At 38.8% G+C, this 14,546-nt stretch overlaps 1 protein-coding gene across 1 annotated transcript in view; it reads right to left on the bottom strand.

The window, feature by feature from the left end:
- Window positions 1-5,519, bottom strand: part of FRYL (FRY like transcription coactivator) — a 128,784-nt gene extending 123,265 nt beyond the window's left edge. The window contains exon 1 of the mRNA XM_088524726.1: window positions 5,338-5,519. The gene's annotated coding sequence lies outside the window, so the exon portion shown is untranslated. The remainder of the gene's footprint in view (window positions 1-5,337) is intronic.
- Between the last annotated feature and the right edge of the window lie 9,027 nt (window positions 5,520-14,546).

The following is a 14,546-nucleotide window of genomic DNA, read 5'->3' as shown; positions in this document are numbered from 1 at the left end:
TTTACTGGCACAAAGCTGTTACTGCTTCCTCAGCCCTGTGGTACATTTTAGCCTGAATCCCTGTGCCCTTTATAGCACGCCTCAATGCGAGGCTCATGCGAGGGGAAGTTATGTCCCAGCTTGCTACGGCACCACTTGCATCAGAAGCGGTTAAAGCAGCACATAAAAGATGCTATTTCCAAGCCAGAAATATGAACTAGAAGTCGAGGAGCGTATGAGAAGCAAAAACTTCACCAAGGCCAACAGTGCACTGCAAATACGAAGTGCTCCAGGCGAAGAAAGGCAAGATGTTTTAAACCATGCTGTGCAGCAGCACAGCTGAGAACAAATGCTCCTGCAGAAAAGCTATCAAGTAGAAAACATCAGAAGTAGCTGCACCACTTGTGCTTTTCCCAGGCTGGTGACAAAGTGCCTATCACTGTTTCCCCATCTTTGGGAGAAAGTGCTTGTTTTCTATAAAAACCCACTCTGAGTAGGTCTTGACCGTTAGACAAGGGATAGGCATTTCCAATTCTCTAGAGACTTCCCTTTTGTTTTTATGGATGCATATTTTCAAAGATTTTAATTCTAACACAAAGTTCTTCCTTAAACATTGTAACTACGCAGTTAGTCTACTTCCAATAAAGAAGTTACGAAAATTACTTTGAGATGTTTAATTTAAATGGAACAGTAAGTAAACAGTTGTTGGCTTCATGAAAAGAACAGCAGCACCTCCATAGCCACCAACAAAATCATCATTTGGTCAAAAGTAAGATTTAAAGATACATATTTATGTAGCATGAATTTCAGAGCTGCAAGGAATGCAAAGGTGAAAGTCAGCTTTCTCCACTGCTTGCTCACTGATGCAGTATTTCAAGTAGTCTTGTCTCAAAAAAATCCACAATTTTTCCAGCACTCTTGAAAGCCAGATGCATTTCATTTTAGGTATTAACAAGAACAGCTGATAGTGCTCCACACTATTAATTTAATATACATTAAAAACAAAAACAAAACACACACAGTAAAAAAAAAATCTTTATAAAACACCAAAAATATCATTCATGATAAAGACACAGTTGTAGGACATGAAAAGTTCACGAAGAGTTGGAAAAAGGGGAACAACTTTTGGATATTGCTTTAACTCTAACCTTTTGGTCTACTTGGCAGCATAGAAAAAATCCTGCTGAAGTGCAGTGTTGTGAGGCAGTTTTGACAACTTTTCTTTTTAGCCTCACACACACACGCCACTACATCAAATACAAAATGCATCTCAAGAATTTTATAATATAAAATACGATTTAAATGATTTATTTCCTCAATGTGCATCTTACAATTTATGTAGACACAGTTAATGAAATTGAGAAAACCAATTAGAAACCCAGACCTGTTCTAAGTTTTCCTTTATCTTGGTGGCTTTGTATTTCCTTAGTTACATTGGAAGAAAAAAAAAAAAAGTCTGGCCAAACATGAGTTAACACCCGTAAAAATGCTTCTTAGACAGGAGCAGGTGAATCAATTGCTCTGAATAACACGTAGCAGTGGCATTTACACACAGCAATAGGCTTTTGTCCTAGTGATGCCCCACACAATTTTAGAGGGGTAGGAAGAAGGTCCTTCTAGTATCATTGCACCAGGAAATCAGTTCAGGGATAAAGAAATACCATGAAGATGCAGCAACTTATTTTAAGTAATCACTTTTCAAATTAGAGAGAGTATTTAAAGTATGGGTTATGTATACCCAGACCACATTCATGATCTTTAGAACCAAGATACTGATACACAGAACCATTACAAAATAGGTCTCATTTATTAAAAATGAAAGTATGTATTTTTTCTATTCATCATTACTAATTTTCTCTTATCCTAAAACATAGTTGTATATTTACATACCCTGAAAACCCTTAGGTCTCAAGGCTCCCTTTACCAGTTCAGAATAGAGGTTATTTTCAGACAATCTTTTAACTATTCTGTCACTGCAGAGGTGTACTCTAAAATATCTTTGCATGAACTTTGGTTGATTTTCATATAAGCTGATCTACCCAGATTTTTAATAGAACTAGCAGTAGAAAAGTCTTAAGAGCTAAGTGACCAGTCTATTCAGATATTGCATACTGCTCTCCTCACCAATTCAATCAAATACATAGTTTCAGACCCACACACATATAAAGAATTAACATTCCAGTACATTTTGTAGTGCCACAATAAACACTAACACAAATAAAAATCGTTCTGCTATAGAGAAAGCTATCAAAAATAACTAAAAAATACTCTTCCAAGCTAATAAGTTATTTTAACCAGACTTTTCCCTTTAATTTCTGTGTGTCACAGCACACAATAAGCAAGCATATTTACATTGCTCTGGTTTAGACAAGGAGCATCTACATGAGGCCACTATGTTCCATGCATGTGTTCCAACACCAGCAAAAGGTCTGGGAACTTCTATTTCACTATTTGCAGACCAGTGTCTGGCATCTACTCAGCAGAAAGATAGTGCCTAAGTAGCAGGTTTGGTAAAACATTAAGAACAGTTGCTCAGAGATAACAGTCAGCATGTTAAAAAAAATTCCCCTTTCATAGATGCCAGTTTAATTTAGATTAAACCAAATACAGCTGAACTGTATACTTCTGGGAAAAGTTCAATACTACTGATATGCCAAATTGATTGGATGTGGGTATGATTCTAAATGCATGATCCAGGTACATGCATATATGAGTACACACTGCAAAAAGGCAGCGTACAGGAGATAGAAGCAGGGTCAGATTACAAAGGAAGCATTTAGAAACATTACCCAAGCATGCAGGGATGATGGTCAGAAAACCAAGCACAATTAGAGTTGACATTTTCAAGGAACAAAAAGGGCAACAGGAGCATTTTTCTACTCCTACAGTGGTAGGAAGAGCCAAACAAGGAAACATGGGTGCATTCAGTGACAGCAAACAGGGACAACTCTTGCTCTGTCTCAAGCCTTTTTGTCTCCCAGGCCTTCATGTTAGGCACAGGGTTGAACAAGTGGAAGAAATACCAAGAGAGGACAGAGGCAGTCAGGCACTGCTTGTGACAATTTGAGCAGTGAATGGATCAGAAGTGGTTGGATGTTATGAACACAGGGTAGTGTTTACTGGTTGATTTGCCCTGCTCTATGTATGTACTGCAGGTCATGTGTAAATATGTTGTATAAGGCAGGTCAGTGATCTGCAATAGGCAATTAAGTGCACTCATAACAGGTTTTCAGATGACACCAAAACCACAAGTCAATGTGCTCAATGCTTCAACTGCCACAGGGACCTAGAAAGCCTGGAGAAATGAAACGGGAACCTTATGAAACTCAACAAAGCCAAATACAGAGTCCTGCACGGGGAAGGATGAGCCTCTTGCAATAAAGGCCTGTGAGCAGCACTACTGAAAGAGACACGAAAGACTGAAAAGACAACATTGAACATGAGGCAGCAGCATTACCCTGGCACCAAATAAGGCTAATGACATAAGGGGCTGCATTAACAACAGCATAGCCAGTAGAACAAAGGAAATTACTTAATCACACCTGAAATACTGCATCCAGCTTTGAAATCCCCAAATAGTCCAGACCAATATGTTTGTAAGTTGACTAGAGGGCTAATGAGATGGTGATGGGCTGAAGTATTTACTCTGCTGCAAGACTTGAGAATCTTTTTTTTTTTTTTTTTTTGAGGGATAAACTCACAGCCTCCTATTACCAATAAATTCCTCATTGGTATGACTGAGCTAGGCTTTTCCTGTGACACATGGGGCAAGAACAGGAGACAACAGCCATAAATGGAAACAAGAAAAGTCCCAGTTGAATAAGGGAGGAACCTCTTCTCCCCCTGCCCTGCCATGGGAATGGTCAAGTACTGTGGCAGATTTCCTAGAAAGGCTGTGCAGGCTCCATCCCCAAAGGTTTGAAACCTGCCAGAATAAAGGCTTGAGCAACTGTGATCTCAGAGCTGGTCATATTTTAACTTGTATTAAAGGAATTTATATAAGTTCCCCAAAATGCCTTATTTTTACATTATTTTCCCTATAAACCTTTAGATAAAACAAATGAATAATTTATTTAGTATAGATAATCTAAGTTTTCCAGACTAAGTTAAATATCACCAGGACTAGTAAAAAATGATACTAGTGTCCTCATCACTTTAGATAAAAAAAAAAAACTTTACTCAAGACTGATCTGAATTCCTGCTCCAATAAGTGTACTTGTGCCCTCCTTGGGCACCAGAAAAATAGAGATGCTAGAGATGGGCCTTAGTTCATCTTTGTAGAGAGAAATTTGTTATCTTTTGAGAAGATTATGTAGCTCAAAAATTTGGGTACAAAATTCTACCAGAAGTGAATTAAGTGGACATGTTATTATCTGACTAGAAATAAGAACAAAGGACAAATAGGAAGATGACACATTGGAGATCAGCCAGTAGCAACATAGTCAAGATTTTTATACATTTACTGTAAATAATACATAGGTGAGTACAATAAAGGAAGTGAGAGCTATACTGAGAAACACTATAGATTATTTAATGGCCTGAATATACAGGTCCATAGAGCAAATACTGTAGAAACAGCTGCACTTAAGTCTTACTGTCACTCCAATATGCTTTCTGTTCTCAACAGACAAAAAAAAAAGAAGTATAGTCTGACAGTTTCACTGCTTAGCTACGGGAAGGAGTACACTGCATTATTTTACATGGAGAATTAAGATATTGAATTAGAGCTATCAAAAGCACTGTATCTCTCTCTCTCAGGGCAAATGCCTCAATTTGACCAATACAGACCAAGGTGATTCAGACAGAATGCTTACTGTGGAAAGTGGTAAAGAGAAAAATAAGAACTGTACAGGGCGCTGTGCAGCCTTTGCCAATCAGCTGCAGTAGCCAGCTCCATCCACAAGAGGACAGAGCACAAACACCTGCACACACTTTGTAGGAAATACCAACACAACAGAGTCTTACTTCCATTGAGCACACAAGGTCAGGAATATGGAAAAGAAATCCTTTGAGTTACTAAACATACAGGAATGACATCTGGCTTAGGAAGGCCCCAAGCCACAGATGACTGGATGGTGGGAGACTGCATCCCTATTCCATGCCTGCCCCCTTCTTATGCTCTTACGTGTTTTTGGCTGCTATCAGATACTGTACAGAGAAATAAGACTCTGATTTAACACTGTAGAGACTCACTTCCTAACACATAATGGGTATCTGAAGTACTAGTCCAAGACTGCATGTGTATTAACACAACACAAACTAAGCAAAAACAGTCACCTGGATAAATTAAAATATATTGCTTTATTCTAAAAAAAAAAAAAAAAAAAAAAAAAAAAAAATCTTACAAATAGTTCTTACCACTTAGAAGCCATTGCTAACCACTGTGAGCTGTTAGCATACTGCACTTAGGATGGGTCCATCAAGACATTTTCCACGCTGAGTCCAACGTATGCTTTGAGATGCGAGAGTAGAAAATGATGTAAACAGCTATGATTCAGCTGGTATGTAGCCAAATACTGCAAAGAGCTCCAAACACAGGACTGACAACTGAAGTATGAAAAGCTGAAAGGAAAAGGAGGAAAAAAGTCAAACATTAGACATTAACTCTTTTTAGCTCTCAACTTTCCCATTGAGAAGACATTAAAAAAAAATAACTATTTAAGCCTTCAAAATTGTTACTTTGCTCAGAGGCTAATAATTCAAATGTTCTGAAAGAAAAGGAGATTAAAATTAAAAATGAAGTAGAAACTAGCTTCTCATACATTAAGTACACAAAATACGACCATCCTTTACGTACATATTATACGTAGGGTACATATTATACGTACGCTATATTTAGGGTCGAGACATACTTTGTTAATCAGAAACACCACCTCTCCCAAACACCAGGCTGACTCATTCTTCACATTAGCCCTTTTGCTTCTGATTTTTGTTAGACGCACCATATAATTACTTGGTTGGCACTAGGATGTGGTCAGAAAAAGAAACAGTACTTCAACTGTGCCTCCTTAACAAAGCCTCCAACTTCAGCTTCAGAGCTTCTGGAGATTCCTTTACAACAACACAAGTTTGTATGCAGCCCGCATACTTGTCGCAGCTTGCCTAAGCTGGGAAGTTTCTTTTTGTTCTTGTGTACTAAACTGCCTTCGCTGTACCTTGGTATTTTTTTTTGTACCTCCGAGGCAGATCAAGTATTTTTTAACTGCTTTTAACAATTCAAGTCTCAACGTGAAGCAGCAATCCATAACACTTGATCACTTAGCTTGTATGAGAGCATTGACTTTACAGTCATAGCCTGGAAAAAAATGCAGACACAAACAGAGCTGTACACACAGCGTGACTATCACCGCTGTGATGCAACAAGAATGTGCTAGTTTCTTTGGGAGTGTGTTAACTATTCAATTTTTACATACAGTTTGTTCTACTTCTTAATTAGCATTTCCAAAAATACTGAAGAGACCCATATAATAAGCAGTCTAAAGCTGAAAAGCTTTATTTTGACGACTTTAGGTTACAAGAGAAATTTTGAAAATGTGGGGCTTGAGAAGTTTCTGTAACATCAGAAGCAAGATGACACTTCACATGTTATCTATATTGGTAATATACTATGTAATTCCTCGGAGAAAAAAAGTCAAGATTTTCAGAGGTAGCTGGTTGTAAAGCAAAACATGCAAAGACTGATAAAATTCTGTTTCTGATTTTTACATGCTAAAAGTCACCATGACTCTCTTCAGAGAGATTACAACAAGATACTATAACATGTTCTCTATGCAGCACAAGTTATGGCCTTTCATTCCAACGGAATTTTGTTATTTTAGAAAGTAGAAATAGAACAAAAACTCCCTAGTTTGATCTAACTCCTGCAAAAGCTTACATCCACTCCTTTTGGAAGTGAGCAGGTGAACTGTATTTTAAGTAAATATTAATATGGCATGGATATTCTCTCAGCTTGAAGTGTAACAAGCTTACCAGCACTTGCACTGATGTTTTAGCTCACTTGCTCTAGTGAAATGGACAGCCACAGATACTGCCTCTGTTCTTCAGGTTTAGAGCTTTTTCTCACTGTGCCTAAAGCAAACACATACTGGGAAGCCTGTGCTTCTCACATCCTCTGTCTTTGTAGTTGTTCATTCAATACTTTCTATTCTCCAGTCATGCTACCCAAGAGCACAGCTGCTTAACTGAAATTAAACTGAAAGCTAACTAGGCAAGCAAATGCATCAAGAGTATTAGCAGAGAATGCTGAAATTTCAGCTCAGTTGACAATGTTTGGAAAGACCAGCAGGGTGGAGGGAAAGGAGAATGAAAACCTCACATGAACTACTTGAGTGTATTCTGTTGTACAGACTGAGCAATAAGCTACGAGGGCTGTCTAGAGCTTCAGGCACAACAAGGATGCTTACTGACTTAAGTACTTGATGTAAAACTCCATTTTGCTCAACTGATCACTAGGATTAGAAGCTATAAGGCTTCCCCCACACAGCAAGATTAGGGAAGTTCAAGTGAGGAAAAAAAGGCAGCCACGCAAGGTTGAAAGTCTACAGTGGATGTGAATGAAGCTTACAGTAACTCCAGCATGTTCATTAAGCTTCATTTTGTAAATGGAGCTTACAACCAAGTTAAAAGGTAACTTTGCTTTATCAGGTTTCCAAGTCAAAGGAGAAAGTTTCAGTTCTGGAGGTTCGCCCCTGGCAAAAGGTTTATTTACAGATAGCTGTGAAGAACACCACAAAACTGCACAAGAGATACAGTTCAAAGTGAAGGAGGTCAGCAGGCACAAGGTTTCACAAAATGCAAAGGACATTGCTGCTAGCTCTAAGGTTTCATATATAAGAAACCAAAAATTGCTTTAACAACCTCAAAGTCCCTCTGAAAGATGTGGAAAACAGGTGAACTCAGCTAACCTCAAACCTGCCCTAGTTGTTAAATAATACACAATTTCTGCTATGGTGAACAATAAAAAGTTGATGTAAAGCTCAAGTTTCTTTTATCACAAAATGTACACATTGATGTATTCTGAGAGTTAATGGTATAATGCTGCTTAAAATAGAAAATCTTGCTGCTGCTCAAAGGTGCCGTTCATTTTTCCACCACAGCAGTTCTGCCATAGCTAAGGTAAGCAGATGTAGCACAGACCACCAGTCCTACTAACTTCAGGAAAGGAGTTCATCATAGGAAAAGAGAGTGCCAACAGGAACACAGAATGGTTGAGGTTGGAAGGGACCTCTAGAGACCATCTAGTCCAACCCCCCTGCTCCAGCAGGGACACCTAGAACAGGGGGCACAGGGGGGCATCCAGGCAGGTTTGGAAGATCTCTAGAGAAGGAGACTCCACAACCTCTCTGGGCAGCCTGTGCCAGGGCTCTCACCCACACAGGAAGGAAGCTCTTCCTCACACAGAGATGGAACTTCCCAGATATAGAAGGGTATGTATAACACTCAATTAGGGACTTCTATCATCACTGACCCAAAAGACTTAGTGTGGTACTTCAGAGGAGAGAAACTAGACAGCTGGTCCTGTGTCACTTGTTGCCCATCCTCAACCTCTAACACTACAACAGAAGCTAAAAGTCCACACACTAGAGGAAATATCAGCCTTGTAGTAGAAAAGAGGCACTGAAGTCATGAACAAAACCCCATGATAGACACATGCCAGATTTGTGTAATACATTCACTACACTTACGATAAGTTAAGCAACTTTCTCCTTATATCACAGATGCCAGCAACATGCAGAAAGATTTGAGGGGTGCGGAAATTTTCCCCATTCCTCCAACCCTTCTTTTGCAAATAATCACATAATCCTTTTAATTAAAACCCGGATTCACTAATGTCACAGCACTGCCCTCAGAAACCGAGGGATGGACAACCTTCTCAGCTATACATGCCCTTTGTGTTGTGTTGTGTGCTTTGCCTCCCATCCATATCCCTTCCACTTTCTGAGGGTGGGTGTGTTTAGAAGAGTGTTTCTTTAGTTGTAACAGGGTCAAGCTGAGGGTCTTTGACCCACTAAAGTGACCTTAATTATTCCAAATTAAAGGGATGCTAAGATGACATTGGGTCTAACGCTGTGAAGAAAGCCATTTTTCAAGAAGCTGCAAAGCAAGATTGTCCAATCTGGAAGTTAGCTGCAGAGAACAGATCAAGAGAAGTTATAGTTCCCTTCTGCTAGGGCCACAGGACACACGCAACCCATATATTTAGGCTACCTCAGAGTTGCTGCTTCCCAAACAAAAAAGTCTGTGCCAGCACTAATTTATAAGCTTTACACAACAAAATTTCACAGGGAAGAAACAAGTAACTTCAAGGCAATGTAAAGCTAGGCGGGTTGAAATCTACTCTTTTTGTTATTGTTGTTCTTAGTATGCTCTAGGGAAAAAAAATTGGGAGACAATAAGCAACAGCAACCATCACCTTCCTCGGGTGTATTGCAACCTGCAAGAGCAAAACAACGTGCCTAGATTCTTAGACACTGCAGTTTCTCCTACTACAGTTCACAGCCATTGCCCTAAAGACCACTCACTACATCTACCATTAAAAGTCTCAGCAACAAAAGAAAAAAAGTCAAGAAAATTCAGTGTTCAAGTACACAGTGCAGGCAAAGATGCCTGAAATTCCTACTTCTGCAACAGCATCACTATAGTAACAGTTGGAAAATGCACAAACACACCAAACTGCTCTAGAAGATGGACACAAACTTTATAAAAGCATAGCTTCCCTACAAAATAAATTGCAAACACAGAATAAAATGAGAGCAAACTAAGTATGACAATTACCAAGTCTAAAGAGTCTAAAGACTTGGTAATTTCCTACTTTTTCACATAATTGAAGTGAGAAATATATACGCAAACTTAGAATCTATCTAAAAGTAGTAACAAACTTCATAAGCTTCTTCATTTAACAGGATTAATACTCATGAAAGCCACCTGAAACCAAAGACAGTCCTTTTTAATCTAAGGAGCTTTTGGAGACCAACAATGAGCAGGATTCAAGCAATTGAACTACTTTTTTAAAAAGTGTGTATTATACATATATATCAACCTGCTACATACTTCCTTTGCTCCATTATCAGACTGTTAAAGCTAAAAATATATTCTCTTTCAAGAAACCCTGCCAAAAAATACTAGATCTGATTTTATTACTGCATGCACACAAAGAAAAGTTAATGGCAATAGACTTTCTTTCACTGTTACATACTACTAAGAAGAATCAAGGTGAACTGTATGCCCATTCAGTTCTAAAGTCCAAAGTCAAAACAAAACAAAAACAATTTTAAGAGGGGAAACCCCCCCCCCCCCATCCCACTAATTTCATAGACAAAACTCAGGTCCTGTATACAAAGATCAGAGCTCTTAAAGTCTGATCACCATATCTAAAGTACAACAGTTCATGGATTTCTTATAGCTCCAGAAAATATTTGAACTCTATTCTCCATGGATTTTGACAGAAATACTACATAAAAGACAAAAGTGCTTACTGCTTTTCAAATAGCATGGTTTGAACAAGAGTTCTGCTATCTTGAAAACCATCTCTACGCATTCTTTTCCCACCACACAGCACTCAACCTTATCAGTTTATAGTCCATATGCACTTCTGAGCCAAGATGAACTTGCTTAGTTTTAACAGATATCCAAAGGATGTCATTTTCCATTCTCCAGTAGCATGAAAGCAGTTATTATATTTCATGAACAAATACGAATGTTTCAAAAGCCAGACTGACATTCTATCACTCCTATAACAAACTCACTAATTTTCAAATAGTCATCTGCAAAATTGTGGGTATCTTTTAGGGACTTTATCACTAAGCAATTCCATTTTGTAAACTTACAACACCTAGGTAGCTCAAATTAGGGACAGGCAAAGATTTTTATGTTTTAACTACACAATTATTTTATCTTTGAAGAAGCATACATTTAACAACTGGAAAATTACAGTGACTAGGAAATACTTGAAAACAATATAGGAAATAGATACATTAAATTTAAAAATGCACAGACATGTCAGGTGAAAGAACAACAGCTTGCACTACCACATAATAGTGAAGGCACCTTCTGCACGTACCTTCTTTAGATGTTCTCCAAGGAAATATTAGGTTTGGGCTTCAAATCGGATAAAACCACTTGCCGAGTTCACCCCACCACCACAACAATAAAGCATGAACAGTGCCTGTCTGATGGCTTATTTACAGCTTTTGAATAACATGCTATAAGGTCAAAGGTTGATCGTGAGGTGCAGCAACACAAATGCTCTCAAATGTTTTAAAATAAGGTGGACTTCCTTAGTAAAGCAGAAATCCAGTATTATTCTACAAAATCATTACATCCATGTGCATAACAGTAAAGACTATCAAGTTCTACCCAAAAGGGAATTCCATTCATCTTGTGTTTAGGACCACCTGGTATGAATGGATCATCAGCATGGGGGTCTAGGGACACAGAAACTGCAAGAACAGATGGAAGGACAGGAGGATCTCTGTGTATTCCACTAAGTGGAGCAGGAGAGTTGCAATACCAGGGAAAAGATGTCAGGAAGATCCACCTTAGGGCCACTTCTCCCAGGCCCCACACCTCATTCCCAACTTCTCTTTAAGGGAGGAGCATTAGGAGTTCTGAGAGTCACTGCAACAGCACCAGCCATCTCAGGAGCAGCTCATCATCCCCTACCTGAGACACAGCAGTCACGGTGCACAGAACTGCAGTTCAGGCTTTTTGGAACACAGCTACAGAGGCAGAAGTCTCACCACTTTTGTTTTAAAGCGCTATTCACCTCATCAGCACTGGCACAAGATTAGACCAGCTTGAGGTTGGACAGAATGCGCAGGATCTTAATACGCTCAGCTGCCATAATCGTAACAGTTCTTGATTTAGCACAAAAAATCAGAAGGGGTGTTGATAAGGACTATTCTTACGCAAGACAGATAAAAATACATGGGAACACTTCAACCTATCTTTCATGGTTAACTTCTTGAAGAAAAAGTAGGTCTGGTGAGTGTCTCTGCACAGGGCTACTGTTAACCACAAGGCTGCTTTAAGGCATAGTATTTACCAGCACACTTCATTTTGCAAAGTTTCAATTTCATTTCTCCAGTAATGTTATAATCTATAGTATCAACTCCAAATAAGAGTTTGAGACCGCATTTTGTCTCAGCTTTCTCTCGTCTTATGTTATAAAAATATTCCCACACCATTTTTAATAAAAATCAAGCTCCTTTTATTCTGTTTTGAGGTTCATCAACAATCTGCCCCCTAGTATCACTAGGGCCCTATATTCTGGATCAAATACACAAGCCATCTGTATTTGTAGTTCTCATCACCCGCCTCAGCCCTTATTTTATAAACATCTCCAACATCATATTCCATTACTCCAAACAAGGTTAGCTCAATAGGACTTCCCAGAATCATTGCTTACTACAAAAACAGTGGCAAAGACGCATACACTCAGCAGTAACTCTCCCAGGAAAGACTATACATGAGGGACTGAATATTGCAGCATTCACACAAGGATTTTTTTAAACATTGTCTAGTCTCTAAAAAATGGTATCTTGATCTTCCTTTCCATTTTGCTCCCCTGCTTGTTCACAAACTGCCAGAAGAATCCTTCAGCTTCTCAAATACTTCCTGTATGAATATCACTAACATCTCTGCCCCCATAATCTAAGCTTTGGCAGGCCCAAGGGCTGGTGACACTGAGGCTGTACTCAGCAAATCATGTCGTATTTGATCTGTATCTCTTGGTTCCATTTAACTAGATATAACAAAATGCTGCTCAAGTGTGTTGTAAGTTACAGCTTATGAGGACAGACCTGAGAAACTCTGACAGAACTGAAGGAAACAAAACAGCTTAGGATAATTCCTCTGGAAACACTTCCATTAAAAGTATTAGCACACCACTGGCACCATCTCTGGAATTGTTTGATGCAATTCTGGCCATACATGCTAAAAAGACTAGCCCATGGAAGAAAAAAGACAAAGATACCGCTCTAGGACAACCACGTAAATAGAAATCTCATCTAAGGGAATCTGGTTTAGTAAGGTAAAATCCATGTTCTCTAGAAATGTTGAGGATAAGCAAACCTAACGCTAGAAAAAAAATCATTATTTAAAATGAAGAATAATGTTGGTGATATCAAGTGACACAAACTGCTATGAACATACAATGCGAAGATTACAAAGACTCCTAAGAAGCAGAATAGTTTCAGTCTAAAGCAGTCTTCCAGTGGTAAGGTAACAAAACAACCTTTGTGTATTCTGTCATCTCATACAAGACACATAAAAAATAAATAAAAACAGACTTCATACTTTTCATGTAGTGAGAAGTGCATGCTGAGTCAGAAGTCCTTTTCCATTTCCATAATGGGAGGAGGAAATAAGCACACAGGTCTCTGTACTGACTCTGCAGTGAAGACTCCCAGCAGCACCGCTAGAATGTGCGTGTCAAAAGCTCCAAGAAGTCTCCTGCTGCAACATAACTATTTCAAATTTAAAAGTCTAGTCCCAACTCTAAGGAGAGTGGGGGAGGGGGAAAAAAAAAAAAAAAAGTATAGTTCATTTGCATTCTTACAGATCTAGCTGCCAAGGCTCTGGAATGTGGAAAGGAGGAGTCCGGCAGCAAAGATGCCTGCAAATTCTGCTCAGGAGATTAAATTTATCTAGCAACACTTGCTGCAACTTACACTGCTGGCATTGACCAGGACAAAAATACTCATGCAAAGAACAAGTCACTAAAACCCAGAAACTTACACTAAAAGCTTCTGGGCACTAGGCCACTATAGCAGACCAAATATTTAGACATTTAATCAAACCCCAAACTTAATTAAAATCCATTCTTAAGTAGTTGCTCATCTTCCATTTTTGCCTGGGAAAAAAATAAAATCTTTTCTAAGAGAACAGGGATAAATATAAACAGCCTTTCAAAACCAAAGCCACATGTTGTTGTTCAACTAGTCTAGGTGATTTTACTCCTTTTTGATAAGAAGACTCCAGTATCTCAAAGCAGATGCTGCCATTCTTCCAAGAAATGGTCATGCCATGGGGAATTAGGGATTATAGTAGATTTGGGGATGGGAAGGGAAGGATAATATAGAAACTATATAGTTATATCTTTTAAGATGCTGTAACACAAACAATTAAGGGTCAAACACAACAAATCATCACACTAAATACTAAAAGGAGAACAACTAATTTTATTAAAAGAGATAGAAGCAATCCGAGGTGAATAAGTCTAAGATTTATGTTCACTGGACTCTGGAGTGAGACTGGAGAAGAGTAAGGAAGCCCCAAGATTCCAGATGTTGCAACTACTGTTCTCTGTCTCATAATACCTGGGAGGATTATTCTAGATACAGAAACCAAAGGATCGTAAAATTGCCTGAGCATAAGCATGCAGAAGGACACAGGGAAGTAAACCACAGTGAGGCTGGGCAGTGGGTCAGTTGCTCTGTCACCAGGGGCTCAGCTATCTGGCATTTCCTTCCCTAAGAGGCCCCAAACTACAGCCAGGCAGTCTCAAAGCATAGACCATTAACCTTATTTACCTCAGCAAGTAACAAAACTCATGTGCCCACGTGCCT

This window comes from Tinamus guttatus, unplaced genomic scaffold, assembly GCF_059628265.1.
Source record: "Tinamus guttatus ecotype Peru unplaced genomic scaffold, ASM5962826v1 Tinamus_guttatus_pri_ptg000213l, whole genome shotgun sequence".
NCBI lineage: Eukaryota > Metazoa > Chordata > Aves > Tinamiformes > Tinamidae > Tinamus > Tinamus guttatus.
Note: the sequence above shows the minus strand (reverse complement) of the source record. Positions and strands in the feature narration are given on the sequence as shown.